Genomic DNA, 19,139 nt, shown 5'->3' on the forward strand with positions numbered 1-19,139 from the left:
GCTTGAATTCAAAGCCTGAATTTAATCTAGTATTTTTTGCTCAAGGTAGCACTCTCACACTGGAGCCTCTGTTCTATTTCTGGCTTTTTGGTAGTGAATTGAAGATAAATGTCCCACCCCTACTTTCTACCTGTGGTGGTTTTGAAGTATGATCTTCAGATCTCAGCCTCTTAAGTAGCTAGGATTACAGGCATGAGCCACTAGCACTGGGCTGAAATTTGACTTTAACCTTGTAAGTCTTTAATGCTTCAAGTAGCTAATCATTGAAGTGTAGGCCACTTTGTGCATTTCTAAAAATGCATAATTTAGCCAAATAATTACACACATCCAAGAAATTAATAACTACTATAGTTATGTGATCAAGAATTTGAAGTAAGTGATTCTGGCCCAAAATTCATGTCTGCCATAGTTGGTCTGTATGTGCCTCAGTTTCTTCATAGGTACAACAGTGTAAAAAAATATTTTGGGGTTGCTGTACTGCTCAAAAAAGACTGCATATCAAGTTCTTAATAAAGGTTGAATAATTCATAGCTAAAAGAATCCAGAGATGTCCACTAAAACTACCATTCGCTGCAATTAATAGAAACATTAGCTATAGTTGCTTAAGCAATATTTACTTCATCCATTGAAAACCCTGAAGTTAGTTGATTGCTGTAATTCAGACCTTTCCATTTCTGTATCCAACAACCATCCTTGACATATTGAGTTTTCATTCTCAACACTTACTGCTTTCTGATTGCCAGAACTACTGCTCAATTTCATTAGTGAAAGCAAAGTCCAGGACTAGGATGAGAAAAGGGTTGCCCCCTAATAGAACTCCTTCCTCATCCTAAATGAAAAGACCCAGACGGGATCTCCTTCTGTTTCTATAATCTTAGAAGCAGCTTCATAACCACTCCCAGAAATGAAGGATCATAGAATGTCAACTCAGCATTTGGATAGCATTCTTTTCAAGTACGCTAGTAAAATTAAAGGCCATTTGTTATAAACATGCTTGCACCTAGCTGAAGATAGTTACTTAATCTGTAACATAAATGAACTTGGTTAAAGACTTCAAAAATTAGTAGTAGTCAAAGGAGTATATCAGTAATCTGGGCAGCATATCAGAATCACCTGTAGAGTTAAGAAGTATCAGTAATTCCCATTTAATGGGTCTGGAGTGAGAGGTTGAGGATTTGGAAAGCTTCCAGGTCATACTAATATAGCAGCTACAATCAAGAGCCACTCATTTGAGGAATGGAGTTCAAGCTGTTCATTTGATTTTCTAATTATACCCCAGAATCTCATGGTCTCTTCTTTTATTACAGTGAACAAAATTAGAGAAGTGTAAAATAACCTTGTTTCTGTGTGGAGAATGTTTAGGACATAATCATATCTTGTTGACTGAGGTCTCCGATAGTGATTAAACATCTTCAGACATTACAAAGTGTTGGAATTTGAACTTTTTACTCTCAAACCTATTCTGGAAAAAATTAAAAGTGTTAGCTGGTTTTCTCATCAATTCCTCATTCATCATTTGGTAGAATTTATTTTTTTTTTTTTTGCGAGTGCGTTAGATGTCAGCTCCCACACATTTCCCCTCCTTCAAGGCAGTTCTTTAACATTTTAATTAGTATATTTTTAATTAATTGGGATTTGTTTTTCTGTTTCCCAATTGCATAGTATGGACAAAAGGCACGTTGTTGATATAAAGTGTAAATGAGATTTTGGCAAAGACTTAAGTTTTATTTTCAGGAACTATTAGAATGACAAGTCTATGGGAACCGAGCAATTTCTAATGTATTTTCTTTTAGTGAAAAAGCTGCTCTGAATAGGATTAGAATTAAGTTTTCAATACCTTTAATTTGCTACAAATTGTACTAATATAGTCTATGCACTAATTGAGCATTCATAATATTCTGGTGGCTGTCTTTTGAGCATAAAAGTAACCTTATTACAACTAATTTTCTTTATTTGATGATATTTTTGGCAGTGCAAGATTAAAGTTTACTTGGTAGTGTCACCATTGTTTTTGCCTATAAAGGAGAAATAAAGCAAGAATTCGCTCATATCAGTTAACCTCACAAATAATCAATTATATGTGGCATATCTACAATATTCTTTTGTTTCATAAAAGAATAATTAAGGAGCACATACCCACTTCTAGCATTAGAACAGTTAACATGTTTATACTCTAAGCTTTCTATTTTTTTTTTTTTTTTTGTCAGTCTAGGGCCTTGTGCTCTAGGCCTGAACACTGTCCTTGGGTTTTCTCAAGGCTAGTGCTCTACCACTTCAGCCACAGCACCATTTATAGCATTTTTTTTTTTATGTATGTTGTACCAAGGAATTGAACCCAAGTCTTCGTGCATGCTAGGCAAGCACTCTACCATTAGGCCAAACTCCAGGCCCCTGGTCTAAGCTTTCTATAAAATTTTGCTTTTATGCTTGATGAAGCTTTTTCCTTTGGAAAGTGTGATTAGTTTTACCAATTAATTTCATTCATTTATCAGCAAGAAAGACTTGATGATTGTGCATGTATTTTATTAGGTGACTGTAAGGGTTGCCGAAAGGAGACCACCATGCCATTCAGGGAGAAGACAGCTTATTGGGAGAGTCAACTCTCCAGTCTGCACCAGAGGTAGGCATGCAGAGAGGGAGCTAAATGGTGGAAAGATTATAAAGGGAAAGGCAGGAGTAGCTGGTTGCAGTGGATGTGGAAGTAACATCAGAGGATAAGGAAATGACCTCAGAACCTGGGGTCCTCATGGTGACTCTCTGCCAGGTGATTAACAGATAATTACCATTTCCTGGCAGATGTTTTCTGGGAAGGCTGCATGATGTCCTTCCTGAAGGGGTTTGGGGAAGAGGGCTGTTCTCCCAGGGAGACCTAACAATGACTAACTATGAAACTTAATTGCTTCAAATATGACAAAAGAATAGCCAATAATTTTCTAACCTTCCCAATTTTTACTTAAAACATTTAGGCCCTAGAGTATGGACCTACCTCCCTACTCCATCCATCTCTTCTTCTTAAAACATAAAGAAAAACACTACATGACGTATCTAAACTCAGTGGGATCATTTTATGTCTAGGAAGCAGATGCCCAGATGGAATTAGGAAATGGAGAGATTTTTCTGTGAAACAGACTGATCAAGATCAAAGGTGTAGAAGAAAGTATTCATTGGAAACATTTCTGGCTGGGACAATATCTCACTTTATGGAGAGAGAGACTGAGGAAGATATAAGAAGTCTTCCGATTACAGTAAATCTGACAAGGTTTTGGCTAGGCTACCATGTAAAGATGTTTGATCTAGAGTCAAGATTTTCAGTGAAATGAGACCCAATCTGTCTCTATGTTTCCTACTACGTACTACTGGCCTAGGAAGATCTAAGAAGAACATGGTCTCAGCATGAATCCTGCAGTAGATACTGAAGTCACAATAACTGTCAGACAACAGCTGTTATCTCTGGAAAGGAGATTTCACCATTCACTCCAATGGCTGTCAGTCCAGCCCTTACAGAACCCTGCTTTATTTCCCATCTGTGCTGAGGAAGCAGTTTTCCCATTGTTTCTATGACTCTCCTCCTTACCAAAAGTTAGAAGATGGAGATCTGTTGGCAAACTATACTCTCACTAATTCCTGGATGGTTTAATGTTGTCTTACTCAGTGGTAGACTTAACTAATGTACCCCATAAACATGTACAATTATTATATTCAAAGATATACATAAAATAACAATTTTAAAACACCCCACAAAGAATTTAAAATGATTTCTATACATTGTCTTTTTATCTATTGCTACTTGTTTAAAAGTAATCAGACTGGCCAAGTGCCAGTGGCTCATACCTGTAATCTTAGTTACATAGAAAGCAGAGGATCATGGTTTGACATTAGCCAGAGCAGGAAAGTCTGAAACTCTCATTCATCTCCAATAAACTTCTAGAAAGCCAAAAGTGAAGCTATGGACTAGAGTACTAGTCTTGAACAAAACAAAATAAGTTGAGGCAGTACCCAGCCCCTGAATTCAAGTCCCAGGAGAGCACCAAAAAAAAAGAAATATACTTAAATGCAGCAAGCAACAGAGAAACCTAATCTGGCCCAGGGGGGTACTTGAGAATGACAGAAGGATTCATCTTATGGATCCAGGAAAGTCCAGACCACGAAAGTAAAGTAGAGGAGATTGGTGGCAGAGTCATCCAGCAGTAGAAGCAGGATGATCTGATGACATGCGCTGTGAGATTTCTAGCACACAAGACATTTGATTTGCATCTTTGTGACTTCTACTGGTTTAGCCACTGAGGATGCTGCAATAAACCAAAGAACCAATGGTCCTCATTCTCTTTAAGATTATGTTGTAGAAAGGGGGAACGCCAACAAAAAATGAGCAAAAATGCATGAAATCTTAAATGGCAAGACGTTATAAGCAAAAATAAAAATCATGAAGAGTATATAGTGTGAGGTCCATGAAAAGAGAGAATGGGCTCTATTGCTACCCAGAATTGGATTTTGTACAGAAGGAACAGTAAAGGAAAATATTCCAGGACAAAGTTACACTCCATTGATCTAAGAAGATACAGGCCAGTTTTACTGGTAAGTATCAGAGATAATGAGTTTAGAGATTTATTTTCAGAGAAGACTACCATATTGTGGGGGTACTGAGGACTTCCCTTTTAACTCTGAAAGAGAAGGATGGTGAGCAGAGAGGGGTTCTCAGATCTAGTTTGTGTTTTCAAAGAATTATGAATGGCAGGTGGAAAATTAAGTCTGTATGGGGGCAGTCACAAAGGTGTGAAAAGACGACAGGACAATGCAGATGGCTGAGCGCAGTAGAGAAGAGGCAGAGTGCACGTGAGGGGTCCACACCACGGGAGTGCAAGCAAGGACACAAGGAACAAAATAGAGGAGGAAATAATCTCCCATCGTTATGTTGTCAGGAGCCTTAAAGCCTCCTGTGGACAGAAAGATGGGTGACTACAGCACCTCCTCCACCATCTCACTCTATTCCTTATATTTGAAACCATCCAGGCATGATCACACAAAAAAGTGCCCCTTTGAGGAAAGAGTGATTTTCACATTATTGAAGCCTTGTAAGTACTAGAATTCAAATATTGCCCATTACTGCCCCCTGCTGAACATTTCTTTAAAAAGAACTTCCCTTGAACATGAATCCACACATTTATCAGACTGGGGAATTGAGAAGACTGAGCATTCTCAGTGGACAACTCTGGAGAAGAGTTCTGCACTGATACTTCTAAACACATCTGGGATTTGCTATGAATATTTTTGGTTGCCAAGCAAACTTAAGTGTGGGGCGCAGAGGCCACCAGATGGCAGTAATTCCCCCCAAATGTCTAGTGTCACCAGAACTCTGAAGATGGATTATCCCCCAGGATTCCAGGTAGGCACACTCCAGCAGAACTGCAAATATTAACATTTCCTCTAACATGAGTAACCTCGAGTCCTGCCCCCACCCTGAGATAAGAAGCGAATGCAGTTCTGTCCCATCTCAAGCTTTAGGAAAGGAAGATGATAACAGGACGTATTATGTACTTCCCAACCAGATTTACAATAGGATCTAATACAAACTATGTGGTAGCATTGCCATGAGGCTTCTGAATTTCTCAGCATTGTTTTGGAAATGAATACCCCAGAAGACACATGAAAACAAGAAGTGCCCATATTGACAACTTAAATCATAATACATAATAAAATGTGAGACAGCAGTGTATGTACATCTTCACTAATGAGAACAATAAAATTTAGGGATATGTCCACTGCCCATGTACTTTTGAAATAATTAGGAGCACAAATGATATAGTAAAAAGCCAAAGCTATAACCATAATAGGATATTGTTGCCTACAATAATATTGGAAAATTGTCTTCAATTTTAGTTCGACTTTAGTGAAAATAAAGATGCATTTTCTCTTTTTTATCTCCTCTCCCTTTGTTTTTTTTTTTCCTCCTTTCTCTTCCTCCCTTGTTTTCTTCCTTGTTCCTTTCCCCTGTTACTTCATGGAGCTCTTGAATTCTGTCACAGATCAAGATCATGAGGATAATAATCTTGTTTAAATGTATTTTGTGTGTGTGTGGGGGGGGGGTCATGGGGCTTGAACTAGGCCTGGGTGCTGTCCCTGAGCTCTTCAGCTCAAGGCTACCACCCTACTCTGGGGCCTGGGCATTGTTCCTGAGCTCTTGAGCTCAAGGCTACTGCTTTACCCTTGAGCCAAGCTCCACTTCCCATTTTCTAGAGGTTAATTGGAGATGAGAGTCTCGGGTCCTTTTGTGCCTGGGCTGGCTTTGAACCTTGATCCTCAAATCTCAGCACCCTGAATAGCTAGGGTTACAGGCATGAGCCACTGCGCCTGGATTTGTAAGTGGTTTTTGTTGTTGTTTGTCAGTCATGGGGCTTGAATTCAGGGCTTGGGCACAGTCCCTGAACTCTTTTGCTCAATGCTAGCACTCGACCACTTTAAGCAGCAGTGCTATTTCTCTTTCTCTTTTGCTTTGCTTTGTTTTGTGAGTAAATTGGAGATAAGAGTCTCATGAGTCAGTGTGAATGCAAAAATTATTATGTATGTAATTAATCTCAATAAAGGGAAAAAAGTCACAGGGATTTTTCTGCCCTGGCTGGCTTCAAATGGTGATCCTCAGATCTCAGCCTCCTCGTATTTTTGTTTTTAAAGAAAACCATCACAGGCCAAGAGTATAGCCTAGTGGTAGAGTGCTTGCCATGAAGCCATGGGTTCAATTCCTCAGAACCACATATAAGGAAAAAGCTGGAAGTAATGCTGTGGGCTCAAGTGGCAGAGTGCTAGCCTTGAGCAGAAGTGCTCAAGGACAGTGCCCAGGTCCTGAGTTCAAGCCCAGGATTGGCAAAACGAAAGAAAGGAAGAAAGAGAGGAAAGAAAGAAAAGAAAAGAAAACCATCACACATTTTGCCAACAGAAGGAAGTAATCCTCCCTCTGGCTACCTAGGTTCAAGTTAAAGAGAGAACTGGTGGATTTCAGAGATCTCCTATGCTTTTCTCCAATGCTAATCCCTGCTGTTAACAGTCACAGCCATTTCTCTTGTCATAACCTGTGAATCACCAGGATTTCCTTCCATGTTTTCTTCTTTAAGTCTCTCCTCTCCTCTTCGCTAGCTTGTCTGGGATCTTTAGACTTCTCTCCATAATAGCTTCATTCATAGTCAAGATGAATGTCACTCAGTCCCAGGAATGCCACTTTCCTTTCTTTTTCATTTCTCTTTCTTGCAATTCTCTCTCCAGAGGCCAGGAAGAGGAGAGAGGGTATAGTAAAGGTTTAAAGACAAGACATTTCGAGTAGGGAGTCACAGAAAACAGGGCATCTTTTGAATATCTCCATCATTCTAACAAAAAACATCTCTATCCTGCAGAATGTTCTTCAAAGCTTATCTTGATCTGAAATGATTAATTTGACTATCTTTCTGTTACCTGATAGGATTTATGGTTTTTTTTTGTTTTTCACATCATTCTCTCCCAATGCCTAGTGCGGGGCTGGAGGGGTATTTGATGTTCATACCTGTAAAGGAATGAACCAGATGGGAAAGGAATAGGTGTCAATGATCTATGAATCTCAACTTTTTTGGTCTTTTTTCCTCCATTGTTTTTTTATTGACTCCATAAATACCACTAGTTAGTTTCATGGGTCAGTTTTTATGGAGAGTAATGTTAGTATGTGCAGTAGTTATCAGAACCCTTGTTACTGAGAGGCTGAGATATGTGGAAAACTACTGGAAATCAGACTTGAGTAGCCAGGTCTGAGATTCTTACTGCCAGTTAACTAGGAGAAAGCTGTAAGTGGAGTTATGGCTCAAGGGATAGAAGGCCAGCTTTGAGCTGAAGAGCTGAGGCCCTGAATCTAAGCCCCAGTACCCCCTCCTTGACCCCTCCACACAAGCTAAGGCAGTAAAATAGAGATCAAGATTGGTAATTATAAATAATACAAGATTAATAAATCTCTTAATTTTGTATAAATACATTTTGCTGTTTTATGTAATTTTGTATAAATACATTTTGCTGTTTTAGGTAAGCTAGATAACATTTAATGAAAACAAATGTTTCCTTCTTTTATGAATGATTAAACTCTTATATTGTCTACAAAATGCTTATGGGTTATGGACACACTTCTATTATATTTAATAGGAACCAAATATATATTTAATAGAAACAACATGTGGGTGTAGGTCTATAAATTTACTAGCAGGTGAGACAAATGATATAAAGACAAAGGAGAGATGTGGGGACAATCAGCTAATATTCTATAGAACAAATAAAAATCCTTCCATTAGTAATTTATGTTTTTTATAAATAATTATCATGATAAGTTCTTATACAGAATGAGTAAGTATAGCTAATCAGTTTAACTTTGTGCCTTATGGTCTAAGACAATGAGGGTCTCTTTCACTGAGGAAACATGCAAATGAGATCACTGAATTGATACTAGTGGGACCTTGTTATCTACTGTTGTAATATATGTCTTCAGCACACTTAAGTGTGCATGTGTATCTGTGTGTCTGTGGCTTTGTATAGTCTCCAAAGCTAACTAGACTGGCCTGACATGTCACTAACATAATACTTTCCAACGGGGGGGGGGGGGGGGAAATGGAGAGATGGAAGCTAAACCTATTTAGGTGAGCCAAGCGTATTAAAAAGTAATTATCCATTTCTTATCAGTTCATAAGACATGCATTCTGCCCTTTCAATGAGCAACTCACTGATAATTAAACTTACTTCTATCAACTGGGTTTATAGGACAAGGAGGGTCAATCCGGGCAACTTTAGACCATATTACATATGAGACCATATTCCAGATCACCTGGGAAATTGTACTCAGTCAGAATGTCACCAGCAACGTGGTCAAGACATTGAAGAGATGTAGGACATTTATGAACACTGTGCACAGAAGACCTATGCTTTTTAATTAAGAGGAGCAGCGGGAATCATGGGAAAGAAGGGAGACAGAGAATGAGGCTGATATCCTGAAGCTGACGAATGGAAGACTGTGTTGTGTCCACAGCACACACCAATGAGAGCTGAAAGGCAAAGAGAAACAACTAGAATTAGGATAATCTTCTGGTCAGAATTAGCTTTGCTCACAGTTGCTCAAAGATGAGGTGGTATTAAGAGATCATGAGTTCCCATTCATCAGAAGTGCTCAGTATAGACAGACTTTCATATTTCTTTTATGAATTTGAGAGAGAAAGCTCTAGTACTGGATGAATGACAGAGGACATCATAACTTACCACACACTAGACTATGGAGTGGTGACTGTCAACTGTAAAATGTTTACAAAGGCCCTTCAAGGATAGAGACAGCATGATTTGTAAATCATATTCAATATAGAGGATTATTTGTTTGGGTATTATTATTTTTATAATTTATTTTGTCCTTAAGTAGTTGTACAAAGCAGGGGGTTATATTATTTACTTCTTATTTTGTAAGGATGATATGACATTTCTAAAATCTGAAATTAAAAAAAATCAAAGGCATACTTAGCGATCTTTAAAGATAGTGCTAATTCTGAGGTGCTATGATTCTAGAAATTAATTATGAAGCACTTCTAAAGAAAGAGATTCTTGTGAATGTGATTTACCTACATTGTACTAGGATGCAAGGTGATTACTTTACCTCTTACATTGGAAGTACTAAACAGTAAGCACTACAGTTTAGATCAGGGCCGGGGGTTTTTAAAGCATTGAACTTGTTGGTGCCGGTGGCTCATGCTTGTAATCCTAGCTACTCAGGGGCTAAGATCTGAGGATCATGGTTCAAAAACAACCAAGGCATTAAAGATGGTGAGACTCTTATCTCCAATTAACCACCAGAAGAGCAGAAGTGGTGCTGTGGCTCAAGGGGTAGGGCAGTGGCCTTGAACTGAAGAGCTCAGGGACAACACCCATGCTTAGAGTTCAAGTCCCATGATTGAAAAAAAAAAAGCATTGTAGTCATAAACCAACCTGTTGAATTGAAACCCCTTTAGACAACCACTTAATGACAGTAATAAAATGAAACAACTACAAAAAATGTCTTTTTGTATCTGGCCACTTTTGCCCAAAATTCTGGGGAGAAAAGAGAAAAAGAGATAAATCCTGACTCGTGTGTAGGTTCTACTTTGTGGTGGGAAATAGCCATGTGATAGCACGAGTTACCTATTTGACTTTGATGGATGCCTTTTCTAGTGTTTGCCGCTCTGAATAACACTGTCAAGAATGTTCTTATTTATGTCTCTTCATGCAGAGAAGCACTGATGATGTGAGTGGAATATTTATGTGAAATGGAACCTTTGTGAAAGGCAAATATCCTTTCCATAATTACTGACCCAGTCATGATTCTTCATGACCATGATGGAAATTCTTTCAATCTATCTGCCTAAGTACCAACTATGCTATTTGAAGGAAGAAGAGGTTATGTATCCATTTTACCAACAACTCCCTTGATTTAGGTATGTCTTCCCAAATTGGATATCTTCCATTTTGTTTTGTTAGTGTCTAGCATGTTTTACCCATCAATTCTTATTTGAGAAAAATAAAAGGTATACAAAAGTATATTAAAATTACATCTCTGATTTTATGTATTTTAATAATTTGAAGTGACTTTCTGGGAATCTACTAGCCTGGTCAATAAATACAACATTTCAGTTCCCCGAAGAAAAATCCCTGGGTGTTAATGTGTTAATACTGATCCAAGTGTCTGGCTTTGTGTCTTGTAGGGTAAGTGTTGAGCCTTACATATACTAGGTGCTCTACCTGTGAGCTATATCCCCTGCCCATTTTTTTCAGCTTTTGGCCTTTATAAAATTAAATAATAAGGAATCATTTTGTGTGTCTTTGTGTTTCATTTAAAAAATCTATATTTTTATGTACAATTATTATTCATTGATTTTTTTAGTTTTATGGCATGGTAGTAAAATGTTTCACAATTTATTAACTTTACCTCAATGATGATTTGTCCCAGATTTTTACTATTATGAGCATACAGTTCTCTATTAGTTTTCTACATGTCTCCTTTTGACATTTTCTAGAGTATATTTCTAAGAGTACGATTGTTAGATCTTACTAATGCATATCTTAAGCTGTACTGGATACAGATAAATTATTTTCCAATATACATTCAAAAATTATACCCTCACCAACAATTTATGCACATTTACACTTTTCCTCAATAATATTTGATATTGTCACTTTTAAAAATTTAGAAAATAGGTAGTGACATCATATTGTGGCTTTGATTTGTTTTTTTGCCAGTCCTGGGGCTTGAACTCAGGGCCTGCACACTGTCCTTGGGCTTTCTCAAGGCTAGAGCTCTACAACTTGAGCCACAGCACCACTTCCGGCTTATTGTACTAAGGAATTGAACCCTGGGTCTTCGTGCATGCTAGGCAAGCACTCTATTTCTAGGCCAAACTCCCGGCCCTGATTTTTTTTTAAGTTCATAAAAGTGAGTGCAGATAATTAATTAATTAATTAATTAATTAACAGGGCACTACCTCTGAGCTTCTTTTTGCTCAAGGCTAATACTCTACCACAGTTCTACTCTGGCTCTTTTTTTTTTTGAAGTCATATCCTCAATTTTTATGTATCTAAGTCTTTTGTACACGTCTTCATTCATATCTAAAGCTAAATGTAATTTTCTTATGTTTACTAGGTATTATTCATATATCTTTAATTAAAGCCTGTTGTCAGGTACGTATAGTTTGGTATCTTTTCTAGCTTTCCTTCTTTAGTGGTGTCCTCTGATAAATAAAACCTTTAATTTTTACATAGTCTGATTTATTAGTCTCTTCCTTTACTTATGTATTCCATTTAAGCTTTTCACACCCCAAGATTACAAAGTAGACTTACTGTGCTTCTTTCTAAAAGGTTTATTGTGTGCTTTTCTTATTCATATTTTAATGCTGTAGAATGATGTTTTGTGTTTGGCTCAGAGTAGGAATTGAGATCTTCTCTTCCTTCTTTTCCTCTCCTTCTTTTTCTCAAATACGGATATTCAAGTGGTTCAGCACTATATATATGTAAAAGAAAATTCTCCTTTCCTGATGATTTTTCAATAATTAGTTATAAATTAATGATCACTTGGGCAAGTATCAAGGCCCAGGATATCTGCTTTGTACCATTATTCTCCTCATCTATATTTGCATAAATACCTCCATTACTCAATGCCTGTAGCAGCATAACAGTGTTGATATTTGATACAGAAAGTTCCCATCTTCCTCTTTTAATTGCCTGGCAATTCTTACCCTTTGCATTTGCGCTGAATCTACTGCAAGAAAAGCTTAGATCTACTGAGTTCTCTTTCTTTCTCTCCCACTAAATGTTTGCTTGCAAGAAGTCTTTAAAGAAAAATGTTTTTTTTAACAACTGTTTTCTCAGGTAATTCTTGTTATTTTCTTTTAGACTTTGAAGATTTAGAGCCATTCTTGATGTCTGTTTTCAGTAAAAATAAATTTTTACATACTAAATAGGGTGGAAAAGAGAATAGAGAGCAATTAGCCTTAATGTCATAGCATCTCATTTACAGGTGAACTTCAGAATTCTTTCAAACTAACTTTGATACTTTATGTGAATTTCAGTAAGGTGATTTAAAACAGCAGAGTGCCAGAGTGCCAATCTGCCTTCATTTTTCTCACTCCTAGGGTGGCCTCTTTGTTGATTCCAGTCATGTCTTCCTTCGCTCTTCCCAGTGCTTCTTGCCCTGGTATGTACTGTTTTAGTCTCTAATCTCTCCGTAATCCATACTCTTATGCCTTTTCTTCTAGTTATTGGTTTAATCGTTTTTGGACAGGGCGACCCTTCTTCCTGATTTCTGCCTTCTGTGGACCCATGGTTGAAAGGATGACTTGTCCTTCTTCAATATTAGGCCAAACTGACAGATTTCAATGAACACCAGAATGCAAGAAGAAAAAGGTTGCTATTGCAGTCAAGAGAGAAAAAAAGGAAGATTCCCTCCCCCCTGACCCCCCCTAAAAAAGCAGAGGTAGAAGCCATTCATTTTTTGCCTACATCTATGTAGACTTCTTAGGCTACCAATATGTTTAAAAAACCATGATAAAAATATTTATATCAACATATTCATGTAAATATTTAAAACTTACTCTCTAGAGAGGTTGCAAAATAGCAATACATGATGTCATTTCACTGACTTTTGATAATGCTTGATCAAATCTTTATTCCCCTGGTGATCTCATGTTTTCTCCTCTAAGTCTTCTATTCGATTTGGATTCAGGTTGATAACTAAATATGATGATCAGTAGCTTATAACTTATAAAGTTATAACTCTCTACTGATGTCTATCTCTCTATTTTGGCAGCTCTGGGGTTTAAATTCAGAGCTTTGTGCTTACTAGGGCAGACATTTTACCACTTGATCCACCCCACCATCCTCCAGTGGTATTTATGTTTAAACAATCGCCAAAAATAGCTGAAGTTTATTGCTGAAATTCTTTATACTCTTTTCAACTTGGCATTAAATTACAATTCCATTGTTATGTTTTACATTTATTGGATATTGGACTTTTCATATTTTTGCATTTCTACTAGATATAGTTGTTCATATTCTTTTTTTTTTTGCCAGTCCTGGTCTTGGGCTCAGGGTTTGAGCACTGTCCTTGGGCTTTCTCAAGGCTAGAGCTCTACCACTTGAACCTCAGCACCACTGCCGGCTTTTTGCTATGTATGTGGGGTACTGAGGAATTGAACCCGGGTCTTCATGCATGCTAGGCAAGCACTCTACCACTAGGCCAAACTCCCGGCCCCTCATATTCTTTTTGTATATAAAAGCTAGTGCTGGGCACAGCAGCACACACTTGTAATCCCAGAATGTGGAAGGCGAAGACAGAGAGATGGTAGGTTCTAGGCCAGCCTCGTCTTCAACAAGAGACGTTAAAACTAAATAATTAAATGAAAATAATTGAAGTGTTAGCATTTGTTCTTTCAATTTCCATATCCTAAGAATTTTTCATGTTTCTTCTAAATTCTTATTCCCACAATCTTGTTCTGGATGGAATATGACAGGCTAATCAGTGTGGGTTCAGGCAAATTTTAGGAGAGGGAGAAGGAAACCCGAGGAAATCCTAGATTTCCCAAGACCATGGTTAATCTTTATGGGTTTTGTGCCATCTAATTAGGCACCTGGTCAGAGTCACACCTATCAAATCTTAGAGAAAAATGGCAGAAAGGAAAGGCAAGTGCTTCCTGGGGCTGTCCTCAGTGACTCCAGTATTGAAGGAGGAGGAAAGCTGTAGATACTCACATTGTTTCACTAAATACCCCAGCTTTGCAAGGCACTGGTTCCTATGCCCTTATCATTCTGTGTACACTGGCACAGAAAATTAGAGGGATTTTTATTTTTTTTTGTCAGAGGGTCAGTTTGTGATTGTATAATCTCAAGGAGAGGTACATTTTAGATTGGTGTCGGGGGTGGGGCATAAACTCTGAGCCTGGGTCTGTCCTTGAGTCTTTCTGCTCGAGATTAGCACTCTATCACTTGAGCCACAGCTCCACTTCTGGTTTTTTTGATAGTTAATTGGAGACAAGAGTGTTGTGGAAATTTTCTGCCAGAGTTGGCTTTGAACTCAGATTTAAGTTTCCTGTATAGGTAAGATTTATAGACATGAACCACTAGCACCCAGTTTTTCTTAAAATTATTGATTTAGGATATTCTTCCTCTCTGTTGTAGGCACCTATGTGTCCCAGTGCAAAACACGACCACTTTGTCTCCTTAGGGTCATCTTATACTTTATATCTTCAGGAGCTAGCATCTCTGTCTTGTTCTTGCACTTGAGTTCTTCTTCAAACAAATGCAGCGTGGGTAGATCATTGTGTTAGGTTTCTAGGACTACTGCTACCAATGTTCAAAAAAAAGAGAAGTAAAAGTCCAAATATCAAGGAGTGAGTCCACAGCATTGGCTCCTTGTGAGAGAAAATGCAATCCATAACTCTCCCATTTTCTGGTCTTTCTTATCCATCTTTAGTACCCTTTGGCTTGCAGTTATGTCGCTCTCAACTCTGCTTTCACCAGTAGATTGCCTTTCCCTTTATATTGGTGTCTTCTCCTTATATAAAGATATTTGTCATTTATTTTTAACCTAGTAATCCAAGGTGATTTCATCCTGAGGTTACAGATTGTATCTGCAAAAATCTTTTCTTTTTGAAAAATGTACATGCCTAACTTCTCAGTTTCCAGATGGACACATCTTTGCAGGACTAGCATTCAACCCTCTGCAGCCATGTTAGTAACAGCTAAGTCCTTCAAGAAAACTGGTTTGCTTGTATCTGCTTTGTCATAAAACATTTGTGCTATCCTGATACTAACTCTGCTCTGAGTAAGACAGACATTCTCAAGCATGGGTGCCCAATCTTCTTGTCATTTCACCAGAAGTTACTCCCCTTCCTTCTCCAGTCTCCAGAGAGGTCATAAGAACTCCTATTAAGGAGCCATTTCTCAGTCTGGCTTTCAGGAAAACTATGAATTTATCCCAGGCCCTTTGACCATCTCTCTCTTTTCTGTCAACCTTAATAGAGACTTAATAGACATGCTGAGCTGGGCTAGAGTATATAAAAATCTATAAGCCATTAAACATAGCTATATTAAACTAATAAGAATCAATTTTCACACTTGCCTTCCAAGCATGCTGTGTTTCACAAGTGACCTGAAACGTGTGCTGCTGGGCTTATGACCAGAGGAGGTAGGTGGGAGTCAGTTCCCCTGAGCTTACAGGCAGCCAGAGCTTCAGCGGAAGGTTATTGGCTTAGCTTGCAGAGAATGATTCATCCAGAGTTGAAGCCATTCCTTAACACCAGAATGAAGGCCTAGGAAGGATTTAACAGGGAATTAGTAATGGCCAAGCTCCTGAAGTAATTGGGCTTTGAAAACCCCGTGTTCTGTGTTTCTAAATGGCTCCAGGTTGCATTTTGCCTATTGATCTTCCTGAGCGTTCGCAGTCTGTAAATGATGAGCCTTTTACCACACTCCATGACTGAAGGGCACACAACTGTGAGAACAGCTCATTTCATTTTTTTTCAATTTATATAAAAGATGCTGTGGCTCAAGCCCTCTAGGCACCCATCTCAATACATAAATATGCCAATTAAGCTAAATGGAGATCCTGCAGGTTAAAAGTGCCTCAGAAAAGAAGGAGGGCTTTTTATCCCCAAAGCCAGAAAGTTTATCAACAGAGGAAATGCCAAATCAACCAAAGTGGATTAGTGCCTAGCCATGAAAGTAAAAAAAAGAAATATTTAAGGAAAAAAAGACTTTTTCTTCCAGATAAATATTGCGTGAAATAGCAGTAATCTACAATCCAGGACTCTAAGCATATACGATTACTAAATGTTTTTTTCTTTGCATTTTCCTTTGCAGAAATTGGGGAAGGGTTATGTAAAGGGAAAACAACAAAAATTAGTCCTAAAATTAAATGCACATCAATAATGTCTCAGGAACCCACTCCATGTCACGGGGGGGGGGGTGTATTTGTGTACAGTAATGCCCAAACCCACAAATACACTAATCTGCCTGCACGTAAAATTAGAGTCAGAAGAAGTTAGCCACAGTTTGCAAAGGATAAGGTATCAGGAAATGCTCCCAGTTAGCTTCAAATACTCAGACTTCTCGGGGGCAGCTCTAAGCTGCTGGTGTTCTGGATTTTCCCAGATACACACCCCTTCTTTCAGATCTCACACAATTGGAGGACACACCAAAAAAGTTTACAAGCTTAAGGAACCGCAGTTGATAAAAGGCAAAAAAAAAAAAAAAAAGACTTGTCTTCTGCTCTCGGTCCTCAAGTACACTTTGGCTGGTGATATCTCACAATCCAACTTTTCTCTATAATATCTACATCATCCTTCCACCCTTAGCATTTTCACATTTGCAGTTGCCCCCCAGGCCACTAATTTTGTGAATTTCCACCATCTACTGCATATCAAGCTCCTGCCATTCTATATTTTTCACTGGAAAGCTTTATATACACTCGACTAATAGCTGCCTTCAGTTCTTTGAGAACTTACTTCTTTATCTGCCATCTGTCCCTATCTTTACTTCTTTTGTGGAATAAAAAAAGATGGTTAAAACCCCCTGTGTATCTTTGCCAAAAGCAACACAGAGATTCTTGGCTATCTACTATAAAATAACCATTGAAAATTACATTTATATATGGCTCCCGTGATCCTGCATTTTATTTACTCTCTTGTTCCTGTAAGTTTTTTCCTTCTTTTCTTATCATTGTTCTTCTTCCCAGATAGAAAGAATGAACACCATATTTTTTCAGTTTCCACCAACAGGCCAATAAGTGTTTTCTGGTTTTTAGAGTACCTATTGTGTGGAACCAGCACTGTGGTGGGCCTTTCCCTTAATATTCTCAACACCCTTCATAATATATTACCAAATGTGAGTACTGCTTCCTATTTGAAAGTTAGGAAACTCAAGGCTTAAAGGAGTTAAATAAGGAGATTACAGAACAGGCTAATGAAGAGCTGATTTTTTATTTATTTTTTTATTTTTTAATTTTAATTAATAAAAGGGTTACATGATACTTGCCAGATAGAAGGTGCATTAATTCACATACATTGATACCCTTTCACATGTCTTGGTACCCATTACCCTCCCCCCCCACCCCCCCACCCCCTGTCTTGGTTTTCCCCAATTCCCTATCAATTTTCAAATAACCAAATACAAATAAATTCAATATATCAGATAACAAAGTGAGATACTGTAACAATATGAGATACCCAAGGGACAGCAAAGGAGATGAGAGATAACATAGTACGTTAAGGACAATAATCATTCGTTATATGGCTTTTGTTTCAATATCCTGGAGGTCCTTTCAATTAGCTTCATACTATATGGCCTTATGTATCAAGGTTTTGAAGAGCTGATTTTTTTTAACTCAGAATGTGCCACCCTTTGGGGGTGAGGTGGGTGTGGAGTCTGGAATAATGGAAGGTGGAGGTACTTAGCAGAAACTTGAAGAAGACAGGATCCTACATGGATGAAGTAATTAGTGTCAAGGGCTTGGAGGAGTAGCTGGACTAAGATAAAACCAAAACTTCTAAGAGTGTGGAATGAGTGGATGGGGAAGGGAGGCTGCTTCATGGAAGCTGGCCCTGAAATGAGGGACAAAGTTTAGATGTCAAGCTGAAGTTGTCCTTATTTTGCTTGTTCTTCTTACTTTCAGGTCGGTATGAGTCCCATGTGGTGTTGTCCAGTGAACACCACTATGACATTTTTCTTTTCTGTTCTTTGTTGGTTGTGGGGCATGCACTCAGGGCCTGGCACTGTCTTTGAGCTCTTCAGCTCAAGGTTAGTGCTCTACTGCTTGAGCCACAGCACCACTTCTCATTTTCTGGGGTTAATAGGTTATAAGTGTCTCAGGGACTTTCCTGCCCAGGTTGGCTTTGAACTGAGATCCTCAGATCTTAGCCTTTTGAGTAGCTAGGGATATAGGTGTGACCCACTGGTGCCCAGCTTACTGTGGGATTTTTCTGGACACACAATGTGCTCTAGGGATGAAAAGGCAGAATCTTGTTGATTCAATTGCGTGGTCATTGATGTCAGTGATCTGATTGTCAAGCTGGTGCCTGTACCACTGAGTGGCTGCATGGCATTCCTTTTACAAGTCACAGCTGTCGATAAATCTTAAGCTTCCTCACATGCTAGAGGAAATAGAGTGCCTCCCTCAAGTATTTAACACATAGCCTGAGCAGCACATAGCTCATGGGAAGTTTCCAATGTTCAATAGTCTGGGGTCTGGAGTACAAAAGGATTAAGATAGCTTTTGGTTCTCAGGGGCTGTGGTGTGTGTGTGTGTGTGTGTGTGTGTGTGTGTGTGTGTGTGTGTGTGTGTGTGTGTGTTAGGGGGTAGGGAGTAGGTAGTAGATTGGTAGAATTTAAACATTTTACCATATCTGTCTCATAGCTTTCGTGTTCACAAAGCGTTTCTTGGGTTAGTGTGTGAGGTGGCAGATTCTATTTATCCTAAACAATGTCAAAATGAGGCAAGAAAGGATTGAATTTGTGAGGAGGTGAATTCCAACTCATGCAACATAATACTGGGAACCAATAAAATGTATAGAACAGCAAAGCAGTAAGGAAGGAATGAGTTTACGGAAACCAAAGATGAGGGTTCACTCTCAGGGGAT

The sequence above is a fragment of the Megascapheus bottae genome, chromosome 3, assembly GCF_031878675.1.
Source record: "Megascapheus bottae isolate mThoBot1 chromosome 3, mThoBot2.hap1, whole genome shotgun sequence".
Lineage (NCBI taxonomy): Eukaryota > Metazoa > Chordata > Mammalia > Rodentia > Geomyidae > Megascapheus > Megascapheus bottae.